This window comes from Aulostomus chinensis, chromosome 20 (genome assembly GCF_037954235.1).
Source record: "Aulostomus chinensis isolate RoL2024-O1b breed Wild chromosome 20, RoL_Achi_v1.0, whole genome shotgun sequence".
Taxonomy (NCBI): Eukaryota; Metazoa; Chordata; class Actinopteri; order Syngnathiformes; family Aulostomidae; genus Aulostomus; species Aulostomus chinensis.
In genome coordinates, this window is record NC_141339.1 from 21,418,831 (window position 1) to 21,432,669 (window position 13,839).

Genomic DNA, 13,839 nt, shown 5'->3' on the forward strand with positions numbered 1-13,839 from the left:
AAAGGGAACCTTATTTCGTTACTGTTGTTCTGACACTTGACAACCTCCGGTGACCAAGCTGGTGTTGATCCATGATGTCATCCGGGTCACGGCACCATTGCAGCCGGTCTGGGCCTACTTCTCAGCAGACCCACGCTACTGCTCTGCGTTGTGTGCGATTTGGTTTTTCAACCTTAGTTTCTTCTGTGGCATGTTGAGCTCCAAGAACTTGTACTTCTGGTTCTGTTCGTCCAGCTTCCTCGGCGCTGCATCTGCCGTCTCGTTGCCAGGCTGCTTCAGGAAAGAGTCCATAAAATGTAAAGTGTGATGTGAATATATTGTATGCTATTTCTAGCTCACTTGTGGCGCGGAGAGTTTGGGGAGACTGTGTGCTGTGTTCCGGTGTGTAAATGCTGCTGCATTTTCCTTAGTTTGTTTCTGTGCAGACATAAATTACCCCACCTGTTTCGGCTAACGTGAAATTCTGAATCTCCTTCTCCCAACGGACACACAACACAACGCAGAGCAGTAGCGAGGGTCTGCTGAGGAGTAGGCCCAGACCGGCTACACTAGTTCCAATGTGCTCATCCAGGAGTCGGAATAATATTTGTGCCTGATTTAAAATCCCACACATCCATTCCTGAAATACAGAGAGAATAGGTCAGACAGGTCAGCACGAGTATCTTCAGGGTGAGTACACATCCACCTTTACAGGTTAAACTGTGTTTAGCAAAGTACAGTACAAAGGGAGGTCTTCATTATCAATGGGTGGGATTCAGGTGTAACAGTAATTACACACACCAGAGTGTAACTGAAAATAACTTCATATAGCTGAGTTTACGATGTATCGTAACACGCTTCCAAAAGATCTCAGAGGATGTAGAAATGACCCCGACTACCAATAAACCCAGTGCAGTGTGACGGCGCTCTAAGGTTTGAGAAGTCGGAGTCGAAGTAGGTTTAATGTCACTCAACATGGCAGCATTTGGGTTGAAACATGAGAGATGTACCAATTCTATGCACAAATAAATAACGTCGGAGGAATTTTTTTTTTTTTTTTTTAACCCCCACAGGGGACTGTAATTACGATGTGTAGCTAACCTAATGTTAGCCCTCTGGCTCACTTCTTTGCTCTGTCAATACTGTGACTGACAAAAATCAGTTGAAATAACCTCCTCCGCCTCATATAATTTCTGTGTTGGCAACGAGGTTGTTTGTCACTTTTCTGCCACTTCGTCTGATTTTCCTCGAGCGATCATGTTGCCTGTTTGTTGTTGTCTGATCTGGAAAGTGGGACGCTTCCAAAGATAGGGCCCTATGTCTCTGGCCACAGCTGTTGCTGCTCACTGAGGCATAATGACGCTTTGTCTGTGCAGTTGAGAACAAAACACATCATAGTCGCTGAATTCATACAAAGTTGGCAAAGAATTTACAAGTGAATTGATTTAAGATGTTTTTAGTTTTCTTCTCCAGACAGTGTTATGAACTCGGATTTGTACCTTTGACTCTTTATCAAAGAACTGAATGTCTCCCCAAACACAACACAAATAAGAAGTGAATGTCATCAGCAATACCTCCAGTTGTAAAAAGCTCTGTATTGCAGATGTTGCTAAACATGAGTAACACAAAATCAGTATGTCTCTTCTGGTGTCAAGTAATATACTGATATAAAAAAAAAAAGGTAGATTAATGTACCCTTGCTGTCATTATATTTCAATATTACCTATTTAATCAGATAACCCCCCCCCCTTAATATTTTTAAGCCCTTTAGACACCTCTAAACAAGCCTGTGTGTCTGTATACACTACAATCATTCAAATGGTAAGATTAATTAATAAAAATAGTCCTGGGTCCCCTGAAATATTTACCCTCCTGCTATGTATCCCTTCCTCAATGCTCATAAGATGTTACAGTTTGCTATATTTGTTAGCTTACTACCACGAGGTACAATAAACAAAGTCTTTTTTTTTTTTTAAAGATATGAACGCTTTATTACCAGTTTTTGCTCTTTGTTTAGCCTTGTTGAGCAATTCATAGTTTAATCCTAAAACAACTGACCTGCTGATCAGTTCAGGCACAATATCAGTGACCTCTCATTCACGGGGATTTATCTGCACTCGTGTCAGCGCAAGCTGTGCTAAGAACGTTAGCAGCTAGGCTAGGACTGCTAACGTTAGCAGCTAGCCCTCCCAGATGATACTGGGAAATTGTTTCAGAAGTTTGGGCTTGAGCTGTTGTATTGCATTCACTGACACTTTGTGCTGGATTTTGGGACAAGATTGTTGAAACATTTAATAATATTTCAGCAACTGACGCTACATAGAGTTTAATACCATATTTTCTTTTGTGCTGATATGTAACACACATTTGCGATCTTAAAGGCAATCTTGTGTGCATGTACTAAAATATGAGGAGTGAAAACATATCTGGACATAACTGCTCAGTCATGAAGGAATTGACAAGCCATTTCTATGTTTTCTAACCCAGATTTGTAACGTGATTACGTGTTGCTACATTTTAAAGTGAAAAACCAGAAGTTGTGTGTATTGATTCATTCCCCTCATGCTGTAACTTTAGTAGTGCCTTCTGGAAACATCTATTCCTGTAGCTGGCTATCCAAAGCACAAACACAAAAAGACAGGTTAGAACATTTCATCAAATTTCATGACACGGAGCAAAATAAACCCAAGACAAATATTATTTTTAAGTTTATGACAGTTGACATTAACGTTGATATATGAAGTGCAATGTGTAAGTTAGAAACTTCTTCAGTTCTCAAATACAGCAAGGAATTTTTTAGAGGATGAAATGTTCCCTCAAACTATTTTGAATGAAAGTTGGTTCATTAACTATATGTGGAAAATTACATTTTCTATTCTGGTCTGCAGCATAAAAGTCAAAGGAAGATTTAGGCTCCCAAATAAAGACAGAGACAGATTTTGTCTTGTTTTTGTTATTTCAGTGGGATCAAATGGTTCTACTGTTCTTTGCCTGAGCAGCAGTCAGTAAACGGTACAGCAAATATGTATGTTGGACGGACTGAAAAGCGTCTGCATTTCAAATGTAAGTTTTGATTAACTTCGTAAAGTTAAAAAAATATCCTTCGGTGAGGAAGAGCTTACAGTTTATTATATTGTAATGTCTGTGCAGATTGTGTCTTTCCCACTCTGACTCTTAAGGTCTGTAAATCTTTCACATGCAATACTTATAACTATTTAGTCACCCTTTGAAATGTGTCTTGATGTGCAGTAATTGCCATCCAGACCCTTCCATCTTCTGCACACTTTCATGTCCCCTCAGTGGGTCTTGAATCATGGCATCTCGTGGTCTCTTAAATGGCCCTTTGGGTGTCTGATCTCTGAAATAAGACCACCAAAATTGCAAAACTTTGGCACCCAAGAAGGCCCTCTGGTGTGCCCATTAAATCATCTATTCCCATCTCAATATAGCCATGTATTTCTGAACAAGAAAAATATTTGACTAATACACACTGTAGGTGCAGCACTGGGTTGAGGCCAAAAACATCACTATCAACACACGGGTGAAAGAGGAACATTCACCGGCCTCTGATTATTGCAGATGCAGCATCTCTGATAAGCCTGGATCTTGATTTTTTATTTTTGATTGAAGTCAAATTATACATCCTGAGTAAAACAGCCAACGTTGACCTGCAGCCACAAAGCCAATCTTTGTATTTTGACTATTTATAGGGACAAATTACGACCTCGCGAAATAACATTTTGACGTCTTAAAATCTATCTGGTACTTGTCCTCTTGACAGGGCCAGAGGACTATTTGATAATGAAATAGAAAAATAATTGCAGGCAAAATGTCCTTGGTTTCAAAAGATTGTTATATTCAGAGCAGTTCCCTCAATTACAAACTCTTTCAAAAATATCGGATATAATGTGGAAAAAATAAACACTGATAATTTGTTGAGAGACAATTTTGAAATGTTTATGGTATCTCAGTTACATAATGCCTTTCAGGTTGTCGTCCAATTGGAAAGACACTGCTGGCTTTCATTAGCAGCAGGCATTTTTCTCCATCATATTGAGCGATGCTGCCAGAAGTCTGTGCTTCTGAAAACATTGCAGGGCCCTGCCAACAAGCAACCCCCCCCCCTGCTCGCGCGCGCACACACACACACACACACGCGCGCACACACACCTCCCCTCAAGGCACAGCGAGAGCGGGCGCCGAGGCCAGATTGCTGAAAGGCAGCACAGGCAGTGTGGCGCTTCTCCAAGCCTGGCCACTTTGGAAATCGCCACACGCAAGTGCTGGCCTCCCTGTCGGTGGCGTGATGGGGTCACCTCTGGGGCCTGGGGTGGGTAAACACACATGACCCAAGACAAACTTTCACAATTCCGCCAGGTGTGCAAACAGGAGGCCGCAAAAATACCCAGAAAAGTCTGACCGTGCAAAAACAATATGACTGCCTCTGATGAACTCCTATGAATGTAGAGTTGGGCAGCGGGGCTGACCAATCCAGGGTGGACCCCTCGTCACTGGAGGGGCCATGTTAGCATTGCACAGAAATTTGTAGTCAGATTTGATTGGTGTAGATGTTAAAACTCACCTGTTCTGATTGGCCCCTGGTGGTGGAACGCATCCAGCCCACCCAGTCAGCTGTGAAAACTAATAGAAATGAAGTAAGAAACAGGAGGAAAAGGCATTTTCTAACAGTGCGTATTAAATTTGAGTAGGCCTATATTTGGCCTCGTCCCTAGCTCAGTACAGGCTGTTCTCAATCAACCTTTGCACAGATGTAAGTTTGACAAGTAATGTACTATAATTCACATGTAGCCCATGAAGTCATGAGCCAAGAGTGAGATGTCGGGACATTTGCAGATGGTTGTGAATGTCCAGAAATCTTGCAAAATAAACCATCGTTCTGGTGACAAAACCGGGTGTTTTTACCAAGACGTAGGGACTCGTGGTGCCATCTTGCAACCAGGTGGGATGTTGTCAGCAAGGTGTTCGCAGTTCTGTCCAGTGATGAAACTTGGGGTTTTTTGGTGAGATTCTTGGACGTTGGGAGGCATTTTGTGGTGACAAAACCGCGTGTTTCAGTGACTCGATGGGACATTTGCTGTTGTTCGGCTGCTTAAACGTCACGAAATGGTGTGACATTTGTAGCTTTTGTTGTTTTGGCAATAAAAACAAGCTTTTAGGAAGACGTCGGGATGTCAAGTGGTTTTTGCGCCTAAGCTAACCAGACCTTAACCACAGCTTTGCCACAGCTCTGTTAAATTAATCTCAAATTTAATTTTCCCCTGAGAAGGATGGAATGTCTGGCTTTTTGGCATCGGGTTCCTCTTGCAGGAGTTTGCACAGGCGCATTGATCACATTTCTTGCTGGATATCTGTAAGATTATACACGAAAATTGTGCACAATTTATTTTTTTTTGTAAAATATAACACAAATGTTTCAGGAGAATACGTTGCTCCCTGCGGGGCCTATGGTCTATCTTATGTCTCGCTGTTCTGAGCCTCTCTAGTGTTTGTTTCATGGCCTCTACCAGCTATCCAATCCTCCCAGTTCTAATCCATTGTCTCCTGGGCCGGTGAGCCCTGAAGCTGACCTCTGTGGGGAGTCTTCCAGGCACCACATGTTGGTTTTGCGTCCATATGAACTCGACTTGCTGGAGCAGTTGGGCCTATGGCACCAAGTCTGAAGGACACAGCAAAACAAGGACTTAACTACAACCAGATGCAGCACTGTCCTCCCAGATGATCCGTTATGCTTTGTGTTAGATCTTCCTCAGATAGTCACGCTGCCTGGCCAACGGAGGGAGATGCCTGTTTGTTTGTTTGTTTGTTTGTTTGCGAGAGGCCATCGAAGTGTCGCAATGGATTCACTCTGATGTTTAACGCCATTTCAAACACTGAACATCTGGCTTTGCATCTCTGTAAATGTTATTTTCATTTGTGATTTGAGAGATATTCATGAGCGATGATTAATGGACACTCCTACAGCTACAGTAACAACAAACAGATAATTACTCTTTAACGGCAGTAAATCTTTGTCATAACATGGAATTTGAGCCGCCAGATTTCTGCTTTATAATATCATTGTTGCAGCTTACCTCTGCTCACCCCTGCTGCTAGACGTTGAGTAAGCACGTAGCAGCCTGCTGGTTATACTATTAGCGATACAGATGAGAGATGTCTGCATGTCTGTATAGTCAACCTGTAATTATCATGGCTGTATATCCCCGGGCGAGAAAACGGAGTCAGATTTATAGATTTATTCTGTCTTCAAATTAGCATCATGCTTCAGATTCCAGCTCGGAGGCTGCTGGAATGTTTGGAGAGTAAAATAAGGAGTCATTGTGATTCACAAATACACATCCAGTAACCGCCATCATGTTGGAGAAGCAACAATATGTTCAAATCACTCGCATTAGAAACCTCATTTAAATGCAGTTCAGTTGTTGGAACATTACAGAACCATTAAAGTATCAATTTCTGTATATTAAGTTAGAGATAAGACCCTATTTCTCCTCCAGGGAGACTTTCCACTAGAAGATACAATCACCAGCTACTACAAATGCATTAGGCTCTTTGCCAGTTTAGGATTTGTGAATGATTTTTCCTGCTGCGTTCAAATGTGTTGCTCAGCTCTGTACGTTCATAAGTGGCTCGGACTTTCCACATTAAAGCCATGTCCTAGATATTAATGTTATTATTATTTTATCTTTATCTCAGTTTTTATCCGCAGAAAGTGGCAAGAAAGAAGCTGATGTACAGTGTTTTAGCTCAACTGTGCCAACGAAAGTGAGCGCAGTTAAAATCTGAAGATTGTCAGTGTGATAGAAATCAAATTTGAGCCACCGACTCTTTAGTTCCAGTTGTAGGACTGGAACAGGTGGCAGTAAACGTGGAGACCGTTTCTATTTTTTAATAAAACACTGAGTTAGGGATCCTCTTTTGTACGCTGCCATTTTTCATCTATGTTTATAGCATCCAATCACAGTAAATCTTGTTTCTTATACTTTACGACTCAGTAGGCCTAAGCAATATGGCCGACCAATCACATTGTTATTTTTAAGATTTTAATCCAATTTAGAGTACTTTTTTTTTCCTAAATATCCTCTAAAATACTTAAAGGATCAGAGGAATTCTCATGAGATACTGTACGAACATTAGGTCGTAGGTGGTTGTTTGCTAGATGACAGCCGCAAAGATGCACAGCTTTTGTTTTACCGATTATCAGTGATTGATCTGAGGAGTTTGTGATCGGCTCAGGTGGAAGGATTGTGTTTCCCTCAAGCTCCTGTCGTAACATTCAGGTACGTTCATGAGAGTTTTTTTTTTTTTAACTCACTTGTGTCGATGGACAGGAGCTGAGGCCCAGCAGCGTAACGCTACGCCGCTAAGCGCGCGCTCGCCGTTTACGCGTCAGGTTTTCCAAACTGATTCCTGCAAAAAATTGCAAAAACAAGGTGAGGAGGAAAGAAAGAGCCACGGTGTCAAATGAAGCCCGCTAAGTACTTTTCAATTTGCTTCTGCTTTTGTGTCAGTACAGTAGAGAGATACAGTAAACACGGTACTGTAATAAATCACGCTGACAACCATAATTGCCTGTTACTTGGTAAGATTTTGGTTGTTTTGCTTCATCCAAGCAGGGCAGGCACCAGGGAGAGGTGGGACGTGTTCAGTACATTTTACACGAGACCAGCAACGTGTCAACTACACCGGAACGATGTGTCTCACGGGTTGTATGAACTACGCGCAGGTTGGAACGTTTACTTCAAACACAGCCTCTTTCAAAGGCCAAATTTCTCGTCTACATTGCGCTACTGCTAATTTAATAGAGGATCCAACCATGGAGGAAACCACTGATTGGAGAAACCCCAAATTTAATGAAATGTATTTCAGTGTTCATGCAAACTCAATTTTCTTCTCTGTGCCACATTTTTACAACGTAGAGCCTCGACTCTTTCATTTTGAATTTTACCTTTAAAGACTAACCTGCCCTCAGGGCTCCTGGTATCGCGTTTGAGACTGTTTACTTGGACCAGATACCCTGACAAACGCCTACGTGTCGATACGTTGGATCAGCCCACTGCAGCTTATAGCCAACACTATGATATGATAGGTGCGCTGCTTGAAGTTAAGTGTTGTTTTTTTTTCTTTTTTTGCAGGAGGCGTAAACACATTCCTCGCCTGGCTTGTCCTGGATTGATATCTGCTGACTCAGCGGTGAGATTGCATATCTAGCTGGGATCTGAAAGACAATGCCCCCGGGGTTACTCTGTGCATGCTAACTGCAGTACGTGTGCAGACGGCGCTTTGTGTTGAGAACAATATTTACAGTTAAACTGTGGCGTAGCAGCACAGACTTCAGGCACTCCACAGAGGAGAATCCAGGCCAGGAATTGAAGAAATTAGAGGAGGGAGAGGACTGTTTTTCCTGTTGAAAACAGTGGAAATGATGATTTCATTTACAGTGCATACTGCAGCACTTTTCAAGTGATAAGCACCAAAGGCTTTCCAAAGAGACGCAATGCAAAACTCCACCACATTTAGGGCAAGTCACATTGGGGGTGAAGCCGGCTCGAGTTAAGTCAAAATTTCAGGGGGGAAAAAAAGTTTAGAATAAAGTCAAAATGTCGAGAACTAAGTTGAAATGTTGAGGAAAAAGTCAAAATACCAAATAAAAGTTGTACCTCAGACATGCTTGCCTGTTTTTGTCTGAGCGGTACTTTTAACTGGAATCTCAACTCTTCAACTTGGTTCTCAACATTTTTCTTTACCCTCAAACAATCAACATAAAAAGAAAGCTGCTTCCTGTCGTCCTGTCCTTTTTGCCTCGCCCCGGTGCGCCTCTGTGACTGTCCGGATTAAATAAGAGAAATTAACATGACACGTCCTTCCACTTCACATCAACGTGGATGATGATTCCGATAGAAACGATGAGATTAAAATGTCAGATATAATATAGTTTGTCTGTGCAAAAACGGTTTCATCTTTTTTTAATTTAGCCTGAATCCTTTTTGACGTTGAGTATTCCCATCTGATTTGAATTTGATAGTCAGACAGCATCAAGATATAAAGCCGTGAACTGTAGTGCAGTTTTGAATGATTATCCTGAGACAATACAGCCAGTGAACTCTGGGAGTCGGCCTGCCTGCCTGCCTGCCTGCCTGCCTGCCTGCCTGCCTGCCTGCCTGCGCTGCAGGCTCTATTATGACAGGTTCAAGTCAGCCTCCTGCTCGTACATCTTTCTAAAATTATACACCACAATGAAGAAAAGCGGCCACTTCTAAACAATGTCAAAAATTCAGATTTAGATGCTCTCTTTTTAATCTTGTTATTGTGTTACACAGGGACTGAAAGGCGAGTCACAGCGTTATGAAATCATGTGAGGAGCGCAATTATCCATCACAAAAGCCCCAGTGAGAAAAAAAAAAAATAACCCACCGGCTGGAGGAGACAACAGAGGCTTTTGTTTGAGCCATTGTCAGTGACACAGTGTCGAACTCCTCCTCATAATGGCTTGTTTCTCCAGTGATCCGTCTGCTTTTATCAGGCCTACTTTGTTCTCTGCAGCAAATAAACTGACTTTCTGAGACACATAATGGGCAGCTTATGTGTAAGCTCATTCAGGTTGTGTCGTGACCCCCGGATTTGAGTCACGGCCAGCGCAGAGTTAATGTATTCATCCTCACGCTCGCTGTGTGCATGACACACTGTCATTTCTGTTTTTTGACATTTGACTACAGTGACGGCATCATGTGACTGGAGGCGTCACATGACTCTCACTCTTGTATCATCACTGCCGTGTAATTATAACGCTGACTTAGCAGTTCAGCCACTTGAACTCTGTCAACCTCCAGCCCGAGCAGCTATTGTAAAACCTCTCAGCTGTTGACAACCGACCACACAATAACAGGCTTTCCAGCGGCCACAGTTACATTGTACCAACCTCCGAGGACGCAGGAGCACCAGAGCATCCCTGGTCCTCAGCCACGGTCAGCAGCTCCGTGCACGGCCTGTGCCATCAAATCCAAACTGCCATGTAGAGCAGTTTTTATCCGCAACACTGAATTGATACTCCACCCTCTCGTATCAATGTAGACGCTCAGTATATTATGATAAGATACTGTGTCAATACTATATCTCGATAAGATTGTAAGTTTACTTCCACAGTACTGTATTGATACTCTGGCGCTTGAATCAGTGTTGTACTGCAATACTGCATGGTAAAACTGTGTTGTGACCTGTGTGTGTGACGGCAGCTTGTATTCAGTATCTGTATCAAAAGTATCTGTACTATTTGTATTTTAGGGGACTTTGTACTCTTATTATAACGTAATGTTACTTTTGAATTTTTGCGAAGAAAATAGGATTAAAACTTGTTGAAGATGATGTACTTTTCGAAGTCAGTGGAGGGCGCAGTTGAGTACGCAGACACCATGCACAGTAAGACTCGTGTACTTTTAGTTTTGGTACTTAAGCAGACATCCAAAACTTTACTGAACCATCATTTTTGAATAGAGACTTTTTCCAGATATCTGGCCACTTCTACTGTGTCTTAAGCAAAGGTTTTTTATACTTTTTTCGAGCGAGTGACAGAAGAGCTGTTTACGCTACAAAATTTACAGAGCAATTTTAATCACAGTGACAGGAGCTGAGTCCGTCCCAGTCTGTTGTGGGCCTCGGCGGCTCCCGTCCTCACCTTTGCCTCAGCGCGGCATTTCCAAAACCGGACAGCAGCGCCCGCGGAGGACCGGCGTGCGTCTCGGACACAGAGGTATCACAGAGTTCCATGGAGGTGGAGAAGTAGCAGGAGAGGCGTACGAACGCCAAGGAGAGAAGACGCATGGAAGTCCACCTCCATCTACTTAGCACGCAAATTAAAGCAACTTGTCAGTTGAACATTTAGAAGTCATCGCTTGGGTCTCAGCGGGCCTCGCTGTTTGAACTGCAGTGTAGGTAGGGACTGTTTATCCTGGACCGGGACCTTGATTAAAATGAGGACTGGAGGGAAAAAAGGAAGAAAGAAATGGCTCTCAGTGGTCAGCCACAGACTCCTCATCGCAGCCTCCACCGATGATCTGACTTACCCCTTTTTGCAATTTTATGTAATCACAACTCCAAGAGCTATTTTTAATGTGTGTTTAGCTTGTGCACGCGCCATTCGATATTAAACATTTCCCCTTATTACTTAAAGGCCGACTTTATTTTCCCTCAAAGCTGTGACTCCAAAAACAGCTGTCTAGACACCGCAAGAAAGGGCGCTAAGTCACTGGAAGGTGGAGATATCGCCGCTGGACAGCAAAGAAAAAATATCTACTTTTCATTAAGATGAAATCATACGCTACCCAGCTGAAGAGCTCACACAGAACATCAACATCCTCTTTGGCGACGCGGCGTCGTAGATGCCTCCATGTCGGAGTGGAGCCTCTCCGTGACTCTCCCTCTTTATGCGATGCTTGCAGGTCACCGTGCTGTAAGGAGATATTTACATTCACACCAGTGGCGCTGCAGCCAACAGAAGCTGATTGCAAGTGGTGTTTGTTTCCAATGAAAGCACCTTAATTCGGGCTCGGCCGCAGTGTAAACTACCTCGGTGTTTTACAGATGTCGCCTGTTAAAGTGAATCACTGTACCTGCCTGTTTGCTCGGCCAGGCCGTTCTGATGCCTCGCCAGAAAGAGTACACAACACGAGCCAAAAGGGCTATTAATAAGCCCTTCCTTTTCTAATACTGCAATACCTACACATGCGTAATGTCTGCTCTGGGCTAATTATGTCACATCATTTTTAGCCTTCTCAGAGAGACCAATAGAGACAGCCTTACAGCCAGAGTTAATTTTAACTCATCTTAGGTATCATTATCCCTCAATATTTTTCCAGAAATACTTTTTCTATGAAAACATTCAACGTTCATCTGCTTTGACGAAGCAAGAACTACCATGTCGAGCAGCGCTACGTTACACGCACCGCGCAAATACCACGTGTAATTTTAAGCATGTTCCAACACATGATACCTCTATTATGTTTCTATGAGAGCTTGTGATAATAAAGCGAGTCCATTTGAAGGTGTGTGGTCCTGAGTGGTAGAAAGTGTCTGGCAGGGTGGGCCATCGACCACAGTCCTCGGGGCAGACCTTGGCCAGAGCTTCCACTATGTCCAAGCTCCTCAGCTCCGTGCACACACACTCTCAAGTATAGTGGCCACCAGTGGAGAACCAGTAATGAATTAAATATTATATTCCATATCCTATTCCAGCTTTTAACATTATTACCTTCACAAAAGCCCAGCTGTCTTTTTTTTTTTTTTTTTGGTCAGTGAGGAGCACATATATTACCAAATAGTCTCGGCAGTGCTCGCACAGTTCATCCCTCAAGAGAAGTCTTTTTTTTTTCTCCCTCATGAGATGCCGTACAAAACCCCATCCTCTGTTTATATACAGTATGATTATATACGTTAAATCCATTGAAACACCCTGTTTCACATGATAACATCGCAAAAGCACCCTTGCGTGACGCGCTTGGTTCCTCTTGCAACATAATTGCCCAAAGCCCTCCAATCAAGGATGTCGTCTGCAAAGAAAATCAATAAATACCTTTTTTTTAAAAATAAAAAAAAGAAGAAATGTTCAAGCAAGCACTGTTTACCTCACATCCCAGAGAAGGTTATTCTTCTGAAAACAAACCCCTCCTTAATTCGCATGTCCCCTGGATTAGATCTCGTTGAGCTGAACTCTTTGGACTTGCTGGGATCAGCAGTTATGGTCAAGGTTTCAGTGATGGAGACGTTGTTGTGGTTTCTCTTAAGGTGGGTGAACTGCTGACCCGACCAAGATTTTGGCAAGTAAAACAATGTTTGGCCAACTTTAACTAAACTTTGTTACCGTTCATCATCTCCTCCTCATAGTTGCTCACCCCCCCCCCTTTTTTTTTTTTTTTTTGGTCTTACAGAGATATCTGAGACTGCAAGCGATTTTTACCATCAAGATTGTTTATCGCGTGTCCCGCCACCCAAGAAGTCGTGTTTCCTGACATGTGAGTCGGGCTCACGCTTTATTTTTTCATTCTATGTTTTAGCTTCAATCATGATGTACAAATTATATTCCCATCAAACTGCAATTGTAATTTACTGTGGCTCTTAGGAACTCAGGGGTGCTGCACTCTGTCCTGCACTTGAATGCTTCTGACAGCAAGCATCCATTTGCAATAACCTTAGAAACATACAGCTAAATATTATTTTTGAAAGGCTTGAATTTCAAATACCAAACTAATCCTAAATGCCCGGCCTGTCTCTGCTGTTGCACCGATTATCCGGAACATACAGCATTGGTAACAATTATCTGGGAAGACTTGAATATTTTTAGTATATTTAGCATGAAGGTAAACTGCACGGATGACATGATGCATTAAATCTGCGAATGGAAACAGGTAGTGTACATTGTGTGTTTGCAAGCTGCCAATAGCCGCATCTGAATAGCCCTTCCCTAAGGATTCTGTAACTCGGGAGGCATGTTCTTGTTTTAGACAGCAAATATTTACAAAGCTGCGTGCCAAGGAAAATGTTTCACTGCACAAAAATAAGGTAAGTGGCAGACTTGTGGAATCGCAGTTGAATTTTGGAGGATTGTTTATAGTTCATGTTTCACATTATGACCTTAATAAGAGGAGCGGGACGAGGAAGAAATCGGGGGTTAATAATCCATTGCTACATAAAAGAATTGTGTTAGCGGCAATTAGACAAATAACATGGAATTAAATGTAATAGTTTCAAATGGCTTGTGGTTCGTTTATGACTAGGACGGACAAATGAACTTTAATTTTCCTCTGGGATATTTTTTTAAATTTTTTAAAAATTTATTTATTTATTTTTTGC

General features: G+C 42.4%; 1 protein-coding gene across 4 annotated transcripts in view; it reads left to right on the top strand.

Moving 5' to 3' along the window:
- Positions 1 to 13,839, top strand: part of runx2b (RUNX family transcription factor 2b) — a 75,668-nt gene that overhangs the window by 11,902 nt on the left and 49,927 nt on the right. For 3 of the 4 annotated variants that reach the window (XM_086190417.1, XM_086190416.1, XM_086190418.1), the window contains one exon: positions 8,133 to 8,190. The gene's annotated coding sequence lies outside the window, so the exon portion shown is untranslated. Of the gene's footprint in view, positions 1 to 552; positions 670 to 8,132; positions 8,191 to 13,839 lie in introns of those variants that run through there. The other variant, XM_086190419.1, reaches the window with a different exon arrangement.